This window comes from Lactuca serriola, chromosome 6 (genome assembly GCF_051521515.1).
Source record: "Lactuca serriola cultivar US96UC23 chromosome 6, Lser_US96UC23_V15, whole genome shotgun sequence".
Lineage (NCBI taxonomy): Eukaryota > Viridiplantae > Streptophyta > Magnoliopsida > Asterales > Asteraceae > Lactuca > Lactuca serriola.
In genome coordinates, this window is record NC_136413.1 from 107037443 (window position 1) to 107055748 (window position 18306).

Here is an 18306-nt window from a genome sequence, read left to right on the forward strand (position 1 = left end):
TGTTTGTAAAAGTTTGAATCTCTCAGAAAATCCTATATTTTCTATAAAAGTAACCTTCTACCAAGGCTAAACTGTTTTGTAAACTTGTCTGTTGTAAAAGTGTGTAATTACCCAAGTATAACTATCATTTGTTAAAATATAGTTTGTACACTAATGCTTAAGTGAGATTATCACTAAAATATGTAATGGGTAAATCATTGTAGTACTGTAGCTTTGTATAATAAGACTACTGCTGTACTAAATACTACTACCTTAAACCGGATTTATATTAAGGCATAATGTGATAAATTGCACCATGCTATCGACTGAAAATCAACGACATAATGAACGGTCGTAATAAGAAATGACGTTTGGCACCCGCAGACCTGCAGGTCCGGCTGTAGCTAGCAGCAAGGTGTAGGATAGTCAATCCAGTATAGATCTATACGCAAACTCACGCTCTCCCTCCAAGAGAATTCTGGCTACAACTCGGGCCATGACATTTAAGGCATGCCCGATACAGTGGATCACAATTGTTAAGTATTCGTGTATATGTATTGTTTCTCGTATATCTGTATATGTATTGTTTCTCGTATTTCTGTATATGTATTGTTTCTCGTATATCTGTATATGTATTGTTTCTCGTATTTCTGTATATGTATTGTTTCTAGTATATCTGTATATGTATTGTTTCTAGTATTTCTGTATATGTATTGTTTCTAGTATATCTGTATATGTATTGTTTCTAGTATATCTGTATATGTATTGTTTCTAGTATATCTGTATATGTATTGTTCCTGCGTTACCCCGATGGTAACCAGCTAATGATGTACTGAAGAGTATGAATATGGAAGTACCTTTATGTCTATACATGTATATATGATATATAAGTAATATGGAAACGACCTTCGGATGGTCACCCGAAATCCCACCAGACCACATCCAAATCGAGGAAAAGGAAATAGGGCGGATGGCCTTCCTAAGCCCTTTAAACATTATTTATATATCTATACATATATGGGCATGCAATTGGATATATATAAAAGCATAAATAAGTTTTCATAAAACATTTGAAGCAGTAATATAATTTCAAGAGAGGATCGACTTGATGTCGATCTATAAAACATTTTGAAGGTTGATTCAAGGGGTATGAACTCACTTGTGGTGAGTCGTTTGAATTGCAGTGTCGGCTACCGTGCTAGGTGACAAACGGAGACTGGTTTACACGCACGAGCCTAGTTATCATATAATAAACATGTATATAACTAATTAGACATATAATAACTTAAATAAATAAGTTAAGACACTTAGAAAACATTTAAACACTTTTGTGAGTGTTTAGGGTTCAAATGGTTGCATCTAAGTTGCTACGGGACAAGGCAAAAGGGTTTGAAACATCAAAGGGCCTTGTATAGGAGTTCACCATCCAACAAACCCCACACCTTGGAGTTTACGGCCATAAACTCATAGGTTTATGGCCGTGAACTCCTCAAATGGTGTTTTTGGGTGTTTTGTGGCGTTATCTTGCATCTAGAACACTCCTATCTTTATTGGAATAATGCATGAAGTAGTTTTAAGGCTTTAGAACACTCCATAAGGGAGTTTACGGCCTAAGGTCCTTCACCTTAGAGTTTACGGCCGTAAACTCTAGGAAATTAATTGGTTTGAGGCACTTAAACATCAAGAATGGCATCCATGATTTTATCTAAGGCTAATGGGGACAAGAGGCACACTTTGGTGCCTTCACTTGGAGTTTACGGCCCAAGTCATGTTCCTTGGCCGTAAACTCCTTTCAAGGAGTGGTTTCTATGTGTTCTACTCTCCTTTCTAGTCCCAAAGGTGCAAGGTAAATTGTCTAAAGGCTCAAGGGTAGCTTGGAATGATTTTTGTCCCACAAAAAGGGGTTTACGGCCCAAGAGGAGTTCTTGGCCGTAAACTCCTAAAAACTTATGGCTTTTATGGGCTTTTGGTGTTCTAATCAAGCACATGTACTAGTAGTTAAAGTCCTTAAGCATTTGGGGAAGGTTTTAGGGCATTTAAGCCCTTGAAAAGGGGTTTACGGCCCAAGGTAGTTCCTTGGCCGTAAACTCCTAGAAACTTATGTATTTGATGTCTTTTGATGCCTAAAATAAGTACAAGCAATTTAGGGTAAAGGTCTTTAAGCATTAGAGGGGAGTTTAGGGCACTAATTGCCCTTAAAAAGGGGTTTACGGCCCAAGGGAGTTCCTTGGCTGTAAACTCCTAGAACTTGTGTTTCTTGGATGATTTCTAGGCTATAAAGATCATACACAATGTCCTTGATAAGTCCCCTAACATGCGGATGGGTCTAGAAAGCATTAAAGTTCCATTTTGGAGTTTACTCCCCAAGAACGATCTTGGGCGGTAAACTCCCGGATCTTGACATCTAGACATGTAATTTGTGTTAACAAGCATTAAACAAGTATTGAAACACATATAGAAAAGTAGACTCACAATCTGGGATGAAAACCCGAAGATCTGTCAGAGAGAATATGGCTTTTCTCTATTTGGAATTGTGAATAATGAATTAATTTAATTCAGAAAACTATTTATAGTCCTGGAATATTTTGGCAGAAAATATTTTCATTCCTGATGTTGGACTGTAACAGTATGAAACTTGAAATGCCCAAGTTTCACAAAACCAGGAGTATCCACTCTCCTGATATCATCTAAAACATAACCCTAATGTACACAAACTTGTTCGGAAAAGCTTGAAATTCACTGAAACTGAACTAGCTTCTAATGAGTAGATGAGGTTTATACGGTTGGAAATTTCAGGTTGTCACATCATCCCCCCGTTAGAGGGAATTTCGTCCCGAAATTAGAATTTAAGCAAATAAAAGTTACAAACAATTTAAGCGAAAAGATGAGGGTATTTCAACTTCATCTGATCCTCGCGTTCCCAAGTGAATTCCGGTCCTCGCTTGGCGTTCCAGCGAACCTTCACGATAGGGATACAGCTTTGTTTCGTCTGCTTGACCTCACGGTCCATTACCTCTACAGGTTCTTCCACGAAGTTGAGGCTCTCGTTGATCTCGATCTCGTCGAGTGGGATTACGAGAGTCTCGTCAGACAGACACTTTTTCAAGTTAGATACGTGGAATGTAGAATGTACGTTGCGAAGTGTGTCGGGTAGGTCAAGTTTGTAAGCTACGGGGCCGACTCTGGCAAGAATCTCGAAAGGCCCTATGTACCTCGGATTAAGCTTCCCACGCTTGCCGAAGCGTATCAAGCCCTTCCAGGGTGAGACTTTGAGAAGGACTCGGTCTCCCACCTGAAATTCCAAAGGTTTTCTTCGTTTATCGGCGTAGCTCTTCTGTCGGTCTCTAGAGGCTTTCAATCGTTCACGGATTTGAACGATTTTCTCTGTCGTTTCCCGAATGATTTCCGGACCAGTGAGAGTACTGTCGGAAGCTTGCCCTCTTGCTAATTGGGTATCACCAACCTCAGCCCAGCACAGAGGGGATCTGCACTTGCGGCCGTAGAGAGCTTCGAATGGAGCAGCCTTGATGCTCGTGTGATAACTGTTATTATAGGAAAATTCGACAAGGGGTAAATGGGTATCCCATGCCTTCCCAAAATCAATCACACAGGCTCGCAACATGTCTTCCAATGTTTGAATGGTTCTCTCACTCTGTCCGTCGGTCTGTGGATGGTAGGCTGTGCTCATGTCCAGCCTTGTTCCTAGGGAATGTTGTAGGGATTGCCAAAATCTGGAAGTGAACCTACTATCTCTATCGGAGATAATGGAAATAGGTACACCATGCAATCGTACAATTTCCCTAATGTATGTTCTCGTAAGTTTCTCCATCTTGTCTGTTTCTTTGATAGGCAGGAAGTGTGCAGACTTGGTCAATCTATCAACGATGACCCATATGGTGTCAAGTCCACCCGTTGTCTTGGGTAACTTGGTTATGAAATCCATAGTGATCCGCTCCCACTTCCATTTTGGAATCTCTGGTTGTTGCAGTAAACCAGAGGGCTTCTGGTACTCGACCTTAACCTTCGCGCAAGTAAGGCATTTACTCACGAAGGTAGCAATCTCTGCTTTCATATTAGGCCACCAGTATAGCTTTTTCAGATCCAGATACATCTTATCTGAACCTGGGTGGACGGAATACCGAGTGTTGTGCGCCTCGGTCATGACCACGTCTCGGAAACCACCGTGTTTCGGTGTCCAGATCCGGTTCATGAAATATAAAGCTCCGTCACCCTTGGCTTCGAAGTTCTTGTCCATTCCCCTAAGGGATTCACTCGACACATTTTCAGGTTTCATGGCCTCTAGTTGAGCTGCCTGAATTTGCTCAGTCAAGTGTGAATGGATGGTTATTGATAATGACTTGACCTTGCGACCAGAATATTCCTTCCGACTTAGGGCGTCTGCTACTACGTTGGCTTTACCCGGATGATAACGAATATCGCATTCGTAATCACTGAGTAGCTCAACCCACCGTCGTTGTCTCATGTTGAGCTCCTTCTGATCGAAAATGTGTTGTAAACTCTTGTGGTCGGTAAAGATAGTGCTCTTCGTTCCATACAAGTAATGTCTCCAGATCTTCAGAGCAAACACTACTGCTCCTAGTTCAAGATCATGGGTCGTGTAGTTAACCTCATGTGTCTTCAACTGTCTCGAGGCGTAGGCGATGACCTTACCTCGCTGCATCAGAACACATCCGAGTCCTTGATTGGATGCATCGCAATAGACTACGAAGTCTTCTATTCCTTCTGGAAGGGATAGTATCGGTGCGGTGCACAAGGCTCGTTTGAGCGTTTGGAACGCTCTTTCTTGCTTCTCTTCCCAGCCAAAGGCCACGCCTTTCTGGATCAGGGTCGTAAGAGGCTTTGCTATTCGGGAGAAGTTCTGAATGAACCTGCGGTAGTAGCCAGCGAGACCTAGAAATTGGCGAATTTCTGTAGGTGTCTTTGGTGCTGACCAGTTCTCAATGGCTTTTATTTTGGATGGGTCCACGTGGATTCCTTCTTCGCTAACCACGTGTCCTAAGAATTCGACTCTTCGGATCCAAAATTCACATTTTGAGAACTTCGCATAAAGTTTCTCCCTTCGTAACGTCTCTAGAACTTGTCGCAGATGATCACCATGCTCTTTCTTACTTCGGGAGTAGATCAGGATGTCGTCAATGAAAACGATGATGAACTGATCTAAGTAAGGTCGGCATACTCTATTCATCAGATCCATGAAGACTGCGGGCGCATTGGTCAATCCGAATGGCATCACCACGAACTCGTAGTGTCCATAACGAGTTCGGAAGGCTGTCTTCGGCACATCCTCCTCGAGCACTCGTAACTGGTGATATCCGGATCTCAGATCAATCTTGGAAAAATAGCTCGCCCCTTGCAGTTGGTCGAATAGATCATCTATGCGTGGCAGAGGGTAACGATTTTTGATCGTCAATTTGTTGAGTTCTCTGTAGTCAATACACATACGGAATGATCCGTCTTTCTTCTTAACGAACAAGACCGGGGCTCCCCAAGGTGAGAAACTTGGTCTTATAAAGCCCTTGTTGAGCAGTTCGTTAAGTTGACCAGAGAGTTCTTGCATCTCGGCTGGTGCGAAACGGTAGGGCGACTTGGCTACGGGGGTAGCTCCTGGGACCAAGTCGATTCTGAACTCGACTTGTCGTTGCGGAGGTAACCCGGGTAGTTCTTCTGGGAAAATGTCGGGAAAGTCGCTCACTACTGGGAGGTTCTTTAGTTCTTTCGTTTCTAGGTTCGTGTCGACGACGTGAGCAAGAAATGCGTGGTATTCTTTGCGCAGATATTTCCGTGCTTGAATACTAGATATAATGCGAAGACTCGCACCAGGTTTGTCGCCGTAGACTATAAGGGTTTCGTTAGATGGGAGGTTTAAACGGACTGCTTTCTCGTAGCACATGATGTCGGCGCGATGAAGACTTAACCAATCCATGCCGATAATAACGTCGAAACTTTTTATTGAGACCGGCATAAGGTCGATCGGGAATGAATGGTTATCTAAGGTTAGAAGACAACCTAAGTATATGCTATTAGTACTTTCAGTTTTCCCATTGGCCATTTCTACGGTGAAATGTTCATTAAGTGCGTGTGGTTGTTGCTTAAGCATGCGAGCAAATTTGTGGTTTACGAAGCTTCGCTCCGCTCCACTATCGAACAGAATGCATGCATAGGAGTTATCAAGGAGGAACGTACCAGTCACCACTGTCGGGTCAGCAACTGCTTCCCCGTGGCCTATTGCTAGTACCCTCCCTGCTCCTCCAGTATTCCTCGCCTTAGGGAAGTCCCTTTTAAAGTGGCCTGTTTCGCCACATCCATAGCAAGTTGGGCTCGCGCCAGAGCCAGGAACTTGGGAGATCGGTTGCGCCGGGAACCTACAGAATCGGACGGTGTGTCCTTTCCTGTGGCAGTTAGTACACTGCATTTCACGGCAGGCGCCGTTGTGGTGGAAGCTGCATTTATTGCACTTCGGCAAACTTCCCGAGTACTGCTTTCTCGGAGCAGTAACAGCAGTAGGGGCTACCGCAGCATGTATTGCTACGATTTGCTGTTTCTTTGAAGCTCGCTGTTTCTTCTTCTCATCCCAAAACTTCCGCTTGTTGCCAGCGGGTTTGGAGGGTTCTGGGATGGCTAGAGTGGTTGTAGTTGCAGGGGTCTTGACTCCATGGTCAATAAGTCTTTGTGCCAATCGCTTGGCACTGTCGAAAGTAGCAAGGTTGGATGCTAAGACGTTCCCCTGGTACGGAGGCACTAGCCCCCATACATACCGCTCAATCTTTTTCCCCTCAGTGGGAACCATGTTGGGGCATAGGGCCACCAATTCGCTAAAGCGGGCAGTGTAAGCGATCACGTTGGTGCCCTTCATTGTTAGATTCCAGAGTTCATGTTCCAACTTCTGGACTTCGCCCCTAGGGCAGTACTCCTCAGTCATGAGGTCCTTCATTATTGCCCAGCCCATGTCGTTAGCCACGACGAGAGTTAGGGCTTTGACGTGGCCGTTCCACCACGTTAGGGCTTTATCCTCGAAGGTGCATGCGGCATATTTCACCTTGAATGCTGCAGGGCACGAACAGATTTCGAAGACTGATTCAGTCTTCTCGAACCATTGCGAGAGAGCAATGACTCCGCCGGAGCCATAGAAAGGCTTCGGCTTGCAGTTTGTAAAATCCTTGTAAGAGCACTCTCTCGAGCGCACATGGATTTCAACTGGGATAGATTCCACAGGGGTTCCACCTCTGCTAGCATCCGATGAGTGATACTGAGCCATGGCAGTAGCCACTGCTGCAGCTACGGCAACATTCAGAGCTACAGTATCGATGACCGCAGGTGGTGGAGGCGGTGGAGGTACAGGATTATTCCTATTCCGAGGAGATTTGCGAGGAGGCATCCTTCAGCTATAAGTTCATAAAAACAAGGAGGATGATAAGAATCAATTTGGTAAGCAACGTGAGAGTGACCCATGGACTAACTAACCATAGCCCAACAGTTTGAATGAGTGTTTGAAATCACATAAGAAATATTAGTAGGAATACGCAAGTGTACAAATTTTTCCCACAGATTATATAGATTTCAATAGTACGGGTATTACTGATGTAATAAGTTCAAGGAAAAAGTCGACCTAACAGTAGGTCTTACATCATACCATAAGGACAATACTGACAGTCCTAGATTCCTAATTAGAGTACCGAAAGTTAGGAATATTTTACAGACAGGTGCTACTTAAAGCACATAAGTTCAAGGCTATCCCTAAATCAAAAGACAGAGATGCACTAGACATCATCTAATGGCGATGGGAAATCCTCGGGCGATCCCTGAGGTCGGACACTTGGCGAAACACCTCTTGAAGGTGTCGGTCCTGAGCTCTTTGACGAGCTCGAAGTTCTAAGACTTCAGCACGGGAGGCAGCCAGCTGTTGCTGCAGAGTTTCGTTGGTTCTCCGGGTCCGTTCCATGTCTTCTTCTAGACGGCGAATGCGGACTGTATTGACACCTGAATTGGCATCGATCTCCATGACCCGGTCGATGGCTGCTCGACCTTGCTTGACATTACGAGCTATTCTGCGGATGATTATCGGCAGAGCTCTGTCAGCAGAGCCACCATCGCTGATGTTGTAGAAGGTTCGGTCCCCAAAATATGGTAAGGGCTGACCCTGCTCATCACTCCAGCGATTCAGATTGTTTGCCCACATGGGGGTAGGCCCTGGAAACGCTGGTCGAGGGTTGTTGTTCGGGGCTTGACCTACAAGCGGTAGGTTGTTGACTTCAGGCTCGGAGTCGGATCCATCCGAAAAGCCTTCTGCGAGGTGATCATCCAAAGGGATTGGATGGTCATCTTCGGGCTCTTCATCGATCCACCCGGCATTGCCTTCATTGGGAAAGTACGGGTTGCCATGATGGAATCCAGCCATTTAGATCTACGCGAGAAGAGAGGTATAAGAATATAGTATACGTGTAACTAATAGCACAAAATACTCCTATAGTATTTTAAGTTCTAAGTTCTACTGATCTTCTTGTGGTATTGTTGGTAAGTTTTTAGACTTGTTAACATATCACAACCATTCTAGGGCATATGCTAATCACTCCTAGGACCATCATAGTTGATCAGGCTATGCCATTCCCAGGACTGACCATACATCCCCGAGCTCAATTGTGATATTCAACAATCGTAATACTTTTGTTCTTGTCATTGTGACACTGATTTTAGTATAAATGTAGACTAGTATACTTAATTAAATATTTTATTATTTAAAGTATAGACTCTTGGTCAGAGTGTTTTAGTCCCTTTTGGGTTTATAGATTAGTATATCTTTTATGGGTTGATATACTTGATTCACTATAAACAATGCTCTGATACCAATCTGTCACACCCCAAAACCAAGAACGACGGAAACGTTCCGGGGCGGAGGACGTCATGTACAGTATCACAACACAGTAAATGTAAATAAGCAAACAACATCATCCATTGCATTAAATATATAATTTAAATACAAGTGTGTTCTGTACAGTTATAGACACCAAAAATAATGAAACACAAAATAATATTAGATGAGTCTTGAATGCACTCCATCTTCTCAAAAGCTGGCCTCGGTACCTGTCTACTGATGACCTGAGAATACAAGTTATTTTGAAAGAGTTTATCAACATTAAGCTGGTGAGTTCATAAGTATTTTAGTGTCAATGTTTCTTGTAAAAACGTTTGAACCTGTCTCAATGTATAAGTTGGTGAAAATGTAAGTAAATGTTTGAAAGTGTTTGTAAAAGTTTGAATCTCTCAGAAAATCCTATATTTTCTATAAAAGTAACGTTCTACCAAGGCTAAACTGTTTTGTAAACTTGTCTGTTGTAAAAGTGTGTAATTACCCAAGTATAACTATCATTTGTTAAAATATAGTTTGTACACTAATGCTTAAGTGAGATTATCACTAAAATATGTAATGGGTAAATCATTGTAGTACTGTAGCTTTGTATAATAAGACTACTGCTGTACTAAATACTACTACCTTAAACCGGATTTATATTAAGGCATAATGTGATAAATTGCACCATGCTATCGACTGAAAATCAACGACATAATGAACGGTCGTAATAAGAAATGACGTTTGGCACCCGCAGACCTGCAGGTCCGGCTGTAGCTAGCAGCAAGGTGTAGGATAGTCAATCCAGTATAGATCTATACGCAAACTCACGCTCTCCCTCCAAGAGAATTCTGGCTACAACTCGGGCCATGACATTTAAGGCATGCCCGATACAGTGGATCACAATTGTTAAGTATTCGTGTATATGTATTGTTTCTCGTATATCTGTATATGTATTGTTTCTCGTATTTCTGTATATGTATTGTTTCTCGTATATCTGTATATGTATTGTTTCTCGTATTTCTGTATATGTATTGTTTCTAGTATATCTGTATATGTATTGTTTCTAGTATTTCTGTATATGTATTGTTTCTAGTATATCTGTATATGTATTGTTTCTAGTATATCTGTATATGTATTGTTTCTAGTATATCTGTATATGTATTGTTCCTGCGTTACCCCGATGGTAACCAGCTAATGATGTACTGAAGAGTATGAATATGGAAGTACCTTTATGTCTATACATGTATATATGATATATAAGTAATATGGAAACGACCTTCGGATGGTCACCCGAAATCCCACCAGACCACATCCAAATCGAGGAAAAGGAAATAGGGCGGATGGCCTTCCTAAGCCCTTTAAACATTATTTATATATCTATACATATATGGGCATGCAATTGGATATATATAAAAGCATAAATAAGTTTTCATAAAACATTTGAAGCAGTAATATAATTTCAAGAGAGGATCGACTTGATGTCGATCTATAAAACATTTTGAAGGTTGATTCAAGGGGTATGAACTCACTTGTGGTGAGTCGTTTGAATTGCAGTGTCGGCTACCGTGCTAGGTGACAAACGGAGACTGGTTTACACGCACGAGCCTAGTTATCATATAATAAACATGTATATAACTAATTAGACATATAATAACTTAAATAAATAAGTTAAGACACTTAGAAAACATTTAAACACTTTTGTGAGTGTTTAGGGTTCAAATGGTTGCATCTAAGTTGCTACGGGACAAGGCAAAAGGGTTTGAAACATCAAAGGGCCTTGTATAGGAGTTCACCATCCAACAAACCCCACACCTTGGAGTTTACGGCCGTAAACTCATAGGTTTATGGCCGTGAACTCCTCAAATGGTGTTTTTGGGTGTTTTGTGGCGTTATCTTGCATCTAGAACACTCCTATCTTTATTGGAATAATGCATGAAGTAGTTTTAAGGCTTTAGAACACTCCATAAGGGAGTTTACGGCCTAAGGTCCTTCACCTTAGAGTTTACGGCCGTAAACTCTAGGAAATTAATTGGTTTGAGGCACTTAAACATCAAGAATGGCATCCATGATTTTATCTAAGGCTAATGGGGACAAGAGGCACACTTTGGTGCCTTCACTTGGAGTTTACGGCCCAAGTCATGTTCCTTGGCCGTAAACTCCTTTCAAGGAGTGGTTTCTATGTGTTCTACTCTCCTTTCTAGTCCCAAAGGTGCAAGGTAAATTGTCTAAAGGCTCAAGGGTAGCTTGGAATGATTTTTGTCCCACAAAAAGGGGTTTACGGCCCAAGAGGAGTTCTTGGCCGTAAACTCCTAAAAACTTATGGCTATGGGCTTTTGGTGTTCTAATCAAGCACATGTACTAGTAGTTAAAGTCCTTAAGCATTTGGGGAAGGTTTTAGGGCATTTAAGCCCTTGAAAAGGGGTTTACGGCCCAAGGTAGTTCCTTGGCCGTAAACTCCTAGAAACTTATGTATTTGATGTCTTTTGATGCCTAAAATAAGTACAAGCAATTTAGGGTAAAGGTCTTTAAGCATTAGAGGGGAGTTTAGGGCACTAATTGCCCTTAAAAAGGGGTTTACGGCCCAAGGGAGTTCCTTGGCTGTAAACTCCTAGAACTTGTGTTTCTTGGATGATTTCTAGGCTATAAAGATCATACACAATGTCCTTGATAAGTCCCCTAACATGCGGATGGGTCTAGAAAGCATTAAAGTTCCATTTTGGAGTTTACTCCCCAAGAACGATTTTGGGCGGTAAACTCCCGGATCTTGACATCTAGACATGTAATTTGTGTTAACAAGCATTAAACAAGTATTGAAACACATATAGAAAAGTAGACTCACAATCTGGGATGAAAACCCGAAGATCTGTCAGAGAGAATATGGCTTTTCTCTATTTGGAATTGTGAATAATGAATTAATTTAATTCCGAAAACTATTTATAGTCCTGGAATATTTTGGCAGAAAATATTTTCATTCCTGATGTTGGACTGTAACAGTATGAAACTTGAAATGCCCAAGTTTCACAAAACCAGGAGTATCCACTCTCCTGATATCATCTAAAACATAACCCTAATGTACACAAACTTGTTCGGAAAAGCTTGAAATTCACTGAAACTGAACTAGCTTCTAATGAGTAGATGAGGTTTATACGGTTGGAAATTTCAGGTTGTCACACAAAGGTATAAACCTGAACTATTTGCATATAATATAGTTTTGAAAACTAAAAAGTTTAAGATGTTAAAAACAATCTGTGAATGGAACTAAACTTTCCTGATGGAGAGTTGATGTTTGAGTTTAGTTAAGTCGTTGGAGTTTTAACTTGTATTCTCCCCCTAAAACTTGAAGAAAACATGAAAATGTGGGGGTGTGAACTCACCTTGAGTGTTTTCAGTGGATGGATGATGAAGAAAAGGAGTTTCCAAGTCAAGAACACTTGATAGATGTTTGACGATTTGAAGGTTCTACGAAAAAAATATGATGATATTTGTGTGGGGAATCGATGTTTTGAGTGAAAGGATGTAAGATATTCAAGTGTAGGATGGAAATACTTTCCAAAAGTGAGTGAGAAGCTCAATCACAACCTTGGAGTCTCGAGTTTGAGAGAGAGAGAGAGAGAGAAAGTGAGTGAGAGAGAGAGAGAGAGAGAAATGGGTTTGATTCTTGGTGAAAGTGTGAAGAAATGTGGGAGGAGAAGTAAAGATTTCCAGCCTTTATCACCCTCATATGGTAGAGAAAGAGGGTCAAAGGACAAATAATTGACTAAGTAGTGATGAATAGTGACTGGGTATGGCCATGCAGTGGGTGTGGTGGATTGCTTGTGTCATAACTTAAAGGTAAAGTCAACACTCCCCCTCAATATCTCACCTACTAGATCTTATTCTTAAATAAAAATTTCCCTAAAAATGTGTTTAAATTATGAATATATAGGGTCTTATATGTCAAAATATGAGTTTGGGTGAAAATCCCACGTCAAAATCATGAAAAACGGGCTCAAAACGCTAAAATGTTCGAAAACCGGGAAGATAGAAGCGAAACTGCGAAGTTCTGATACTTAGAACTGAGGTTCGGTTGAGTGGTCTAAGGACCGAAGTAGAGGGAACCGAAAGCGAGGTAGGAGCCGAAGGCAGTCTCGGACCCGAAGGGTAGCATCTCGGACCGAAGGGTCATCCGAACTGAAGGGAGGTTTGCTCCACAGAGTAGCTTCGGCCTAGGGTGAGTTCGGTCCTAAGAGGGTTCGGTCCTAAGAGGGTTTCGGTTCTAAGAGGGGTTTCGGTTCTAAGAGGGGTTTCGGTTCTAAGAGGCTGTTTTTCACAAAATCTTCCCGTTTTGCGCGGTTTTTGACTAAGTTAAGGGTTGGGATGACCCGAATGATTTTAAAAAGTTGAAAGGAGTTTTGAGAGAGATTTGGGAGAGATTTTGATATAGTGAGAGAGACTTCGTTTGTGACCTTTATTCGTGTTTTTCCTTGTAATGCAAGGTTCGTAAACCCCGTTATGCATTGTTATGAGTGTTATACACCCCCGAAGGGTAAGTATTAATGTTTTGTGAGTTGTTCCATCAGTTACACTGATTAGGGTTTAGATTTTCCGAACACGTGAAGACTCAAAGTGATACTTTGCATAAAGATAGTGTGTTGTACCATAGTAAACACGATGTAAAATCTAATACACAAGGGTTAATTGAGTTGACCGGTTTGAGTTGTTGACTTTATTTGACTTGGACTTGACCGGAAATTGACAGTTGTCACATCCGAGGTCTATTCTCATGAGTACGCTGAGTGTACATGGAAATGTATGCCCTGCGTACGATGTTTTCTCAGCCCACTTGTAAGGGCCCAAAGGTCAAGCCCAAACCAAACAATTCCACAATTCACTTAGGATAAAAAATATTAAATACCTGGAAATTCCCGGATGTTACAAATTTCCCCCACTTGAATTAGACTTCGTCCTCGAAGTCCGTTGCCGTTGTTAAAAATAACTCAGGGTAGTGCTATCTCATCTCATCCTCCGGATCCCAAGTCCATTCCGAGCCCTTGCGGTGCTGCCATTTCACCTTCACCAGATCTACCTCCTTGTTCCTCAACGCCTTCGTCTTCTTATCGACAATGGCTATCGGTTGTTTGATGTAGTTTAGGTTGTCAACCATCTGAATATACTCGAGAGGCACCACCGCAGAGTTGTCTTCCAGGCACTTCTGTAGATGGGAGACGTGGAAAGTACTCTGAATCTGGCTAAACACGGCTGGCAGATCCAACCTATACACCACCTTGCCCACCCGGGCTGCAACTCTGAAAGGACCAATGTATCTGGGGCCTAACTTTCCCCACTTCCTGAACTGGATCACACCTTTCCAAGGTGACACCTTCAGGAGAATCATATCCCATACCTGGAATTCCAGGTCCGAACAGCGCTTGTCGGCATAACTTTTCTGCCGACTCTAAGCAGTCCGAAGCCTACTCCAGACCTGCTGGATCCTCTCTGCCGTCTTGAGTACCACTTCGGTACTCCCCATGACCATATATCCAACGTCACCCCAGCATATCGGGGTCCTGCACTTCCTCCCCTACAACATCTCGAAGGGAGGATGATCGATACTTGCATGGTAGCGGTTGTTGTAGGATAACTCGGCCAATGGAAGATAGGTGTCCCAACTACCACCGAAATCCAAGACACACGCCCACAACATATCCTCCAAGGTCTGGATGGTCTAGTCACTCTGACCATCCGTCTGCGGGTGAAAAGCGGTGCTAAAGTGCAGAGGAGTACCCAACTCATCATGAAATTTCTTCCAGAATATGGAAGTAAATTTCATGTCCCTGTCTGAAATCACAGAGACTGGAACTCCTTGTCGAGCTACTACCTCTTGGATGTAGATATCGACTAGCTTCTCGGCCGAGATGCTCTCCTGGATCGGTATGAAATGGACACTCTTGGTCAACCGATCCACGATGACCCATATGGAATCTACTCCCCACGCAGTCTTCGGAAGCTTGGCGACGAAATCTATAGTAATATCTTTCCATTTCCACATAGGGATATCTAACGGCTGAGTCTTTCCATGAGGCCTCTGGTGCTTTGCCTTAACCTTCCTGTAGGCCAAGCATCTCTTGACGTACCAGGCTACATCCTGCTTCATGTAGGGCCACCAGTAATCAGGACGAAGATCTCTGTACATCTTCGTCGCCCCGAGATGAATAGAAAACCTGGATTTGTGTGCCTCCTCCATCAACACCTGGCGTGCACCTCCATGATACGGGACCCACACACTATGGTGTAGTGTCAATAACCCATGGCTTTCATAGTTGGAGGAAACCTTCCCCACAATACGCTCACTCTTCCGATGTTCCTCCTTCATCGCCTCCTGCTGGGCCTCTCAGATCTGCTCCAATAGCGGAGTCACTACTGTAACCTGCAGGAAAATATCTCTGATCGGGGTAGCCATGCGGCTAAGAGCATCGACCACCACATTGGCCTTCCCCGGGTGGTAGAGGATCTCACAATCATAATCCTTCAACACATCTAGCCACCGACGCTGCCTCATGTTCAAATTCGGATGATCCATGAGGTACCTAAAACTCTTTTGATCCGTTTGTATCGTATAACAGACCCCATAGAGGTAATGTCGTCAAATCTTGAGGGCGAAGACAACCGTCCTCAACTCCAAATCATGCGTCAGGTAATTCGCCTTGTGAGGCTTCAGCTCCCTCGATGAGCAGGCAATAAGATACCCTCTCACATCAATATTGTGCCCAAAGCCGAAATGGACACTTCGCAGTATACTACAAAATCCTCCACACCCTCTGGCAGGGCTAGAATCGGTGCCTCACATAATCTCCGCCTCAAAGTCTCAAATGTTTCCTGCTGCTCAGGCCCCCAACGAAATACAACAACTTTCTTCGCTAGTCGGGTCAAGGGCACGACTATCTTGGAGAAGTCCTGAATGAACCTCCGGTTGATATGGTAGTGATTATTCTCATCCAATTAAAGTATAAATTGTCAAATTTTAAGATAATTACTAGTTATATGATAAAGCTGATTATTTGTAATTTTTTATTTGAAATTATCTTACTACAAGAATTGTATTATAATCAAATTGGTAAAAGATAAAAATAGTTATTTTATAAGTTTATAATTTGATCTAATTGTATTTGAGGAGTTACGAATTTTGTCATCAAATTTGGAACTCAAAAGTGTTTTTAAGGAGTTACAAATAAATATTAGTTAAATTGATTTTAATGTTTTGAAGAGTTCCATAAGTTATGGAACTTGAAAAGTCTCATCTTCATAAAACAAATTAACTCCTTAAGTTGTGAAGTTCAAAAGTTTTTCAAGAATTACAAAACTTGCCCTCAAGTTTTAAAAGTTGAAAAGTCTCAATTAAGAAATATTGAATTCATAGAAACCCTAGTAATTTGAAAATTTAAAAAAAAATGTAACTCATGGGTTCATAACTTAAAATTAATTAAATATTTTTAATTTGATTTAGCATCTTAATGTTTTTTAATATGTCAACTAACTCTTATGGACTTTATTAATAGTTAATTAAATGTTTAATTAAAAGAGTATTATTAAATCCATAATCATATGGTTTAAGTTTAATTAAATTAAGAGTATAATTTATTAATAGATTAAACCATCAAGTATTTTAAAAGTTTGAAATACACCCTTATACTATATAAAATTAAAAGTCTAATATATTATATATGTATAAGTAAAAAATAAGTCTTACCGTTAGTAGACCTCATTCACGAAGCCGGTCTATAGGGGGGGGGGGTGGGTGGGTATAAGGTTACTGCCTATAAAGTTATGGTTTAATGGGTGTCCACTCTCACCCACCGCTTTCTGGACTGGTGGAGGGTCGTTAGCCGAACGGGTAGGATAGGACATTAATTCTCATTAATAAGTATCATGATAATTATTAAAGTAACTGAACTTTTATAAATTCTCAATCTTAGTTACTTTAGGAAAAATGTGAAAATGGTGCTATTCCATGAAATTGCACTTTGCACCTTGTTAAGTCGTTAGTGGAGCATGTGTGGTTAACCGACATGTTAATTTGGGACTAATAATGTGTGGCAAAGGGTAGCTTGATGTTAATCATGGATCAATGGAGCGTGTGTGGTTAACCGATACATTGATTAAGTGATATGTAACGTCGAGAGTACCAAGGTAATTTGCATGGTTTTACACACCTTGTTTGTGATCTTCGACATCCTAGTCACAAACTTGAGAGGGCATAATCAAGATTAAACATGACATTGAAAAGTTCAATGAATCTCAAAAGAATCTAGGAATTTCAATTCATTTAAAACCTAAAGTTCATTTTTGTTTTTCATGGTGGAAATTGGTAAATCATCATTTACCTACCTTAAAATATTTTGCAATTGGATTACGACATCCCTCTTCCGAATTGTAAAATATTGTGTTGGGTCCTAGCCTTATTATTTCATTTTGGGTGTTATATTAAGGACTAAATCAACTAACTTGAATTTCTCCCTTATAAATGTCTAGTTCTGACAACTATGGTCTTCAAAAATCTTTTGGAAAAAGCTTTCCTCATGAAGATGATGTTCGCAGAAATCATACTTCACTTCCTCTACCTCCTCCAATAATTCTCCCTAACCCACAAGTTCAAAGACTTGAAAAGTTCAAGGTCACTCAAGCCCTATTGGCTAGAAAACACCAAGATGGAAGGTCTGTGTGTGCATATGTCTTAGAGCTGAAGTCATACATTGACATGCTGGGAATGTTAGGAGTCGTTGTCTCGAGGTAGTTAGCTGTTGACTTGGTTCTTCAATCACTTCCTAAGTCATATAGTGAGTTCATTAAAGATTATTGTATGACAGACCACGACATGTCCCTTATCAATCTTACCAATTTGCTAATTGGTGTTGAATCAGAAACGATTTGGCACACTGGTAATGCAAATATGATTGGAAGATCGACTTCCCAAACTTCCATGGACAGTGACAATGGAAACATTGGAAGTCCAAAAATATTTCTCTTCCCAAGGGAAAGGCTAAGTCTGAGATTGTCTCATGTATAATTCTAAAAGAATATGCTTGTTTCTATCGCCAAGAGATAGGGCATTGGATGCGAAGCTGCCATATCTACTTGAAGGATCGCAAGGATGGTAAAGTCAAAGTGTTTGACTCTGATTCAGGTAAGTCCACTATCGAACTCTATTAAGTTCCTATTTGGAGATTCTTAATACATGATGTGATAAAATTACATTTTGATGTTTTATAAGAAGAGAAAGGAAGCTTAAAGAAAGAGTAGGCTGACTATGATCGCGAAGAAATGGATTTTGATCGCATGATTCGATGATCAGAATTTTAAGCTGCTGCTTAAGAGTTATGATAGATTGCTTAGAAACATTTTGGAACATTGTTTTCATTTGTAATTGCATTGTAAGGAAACAATTTTTCCGTATTTTATAAATAAATAAAAATTTGATTTTATAT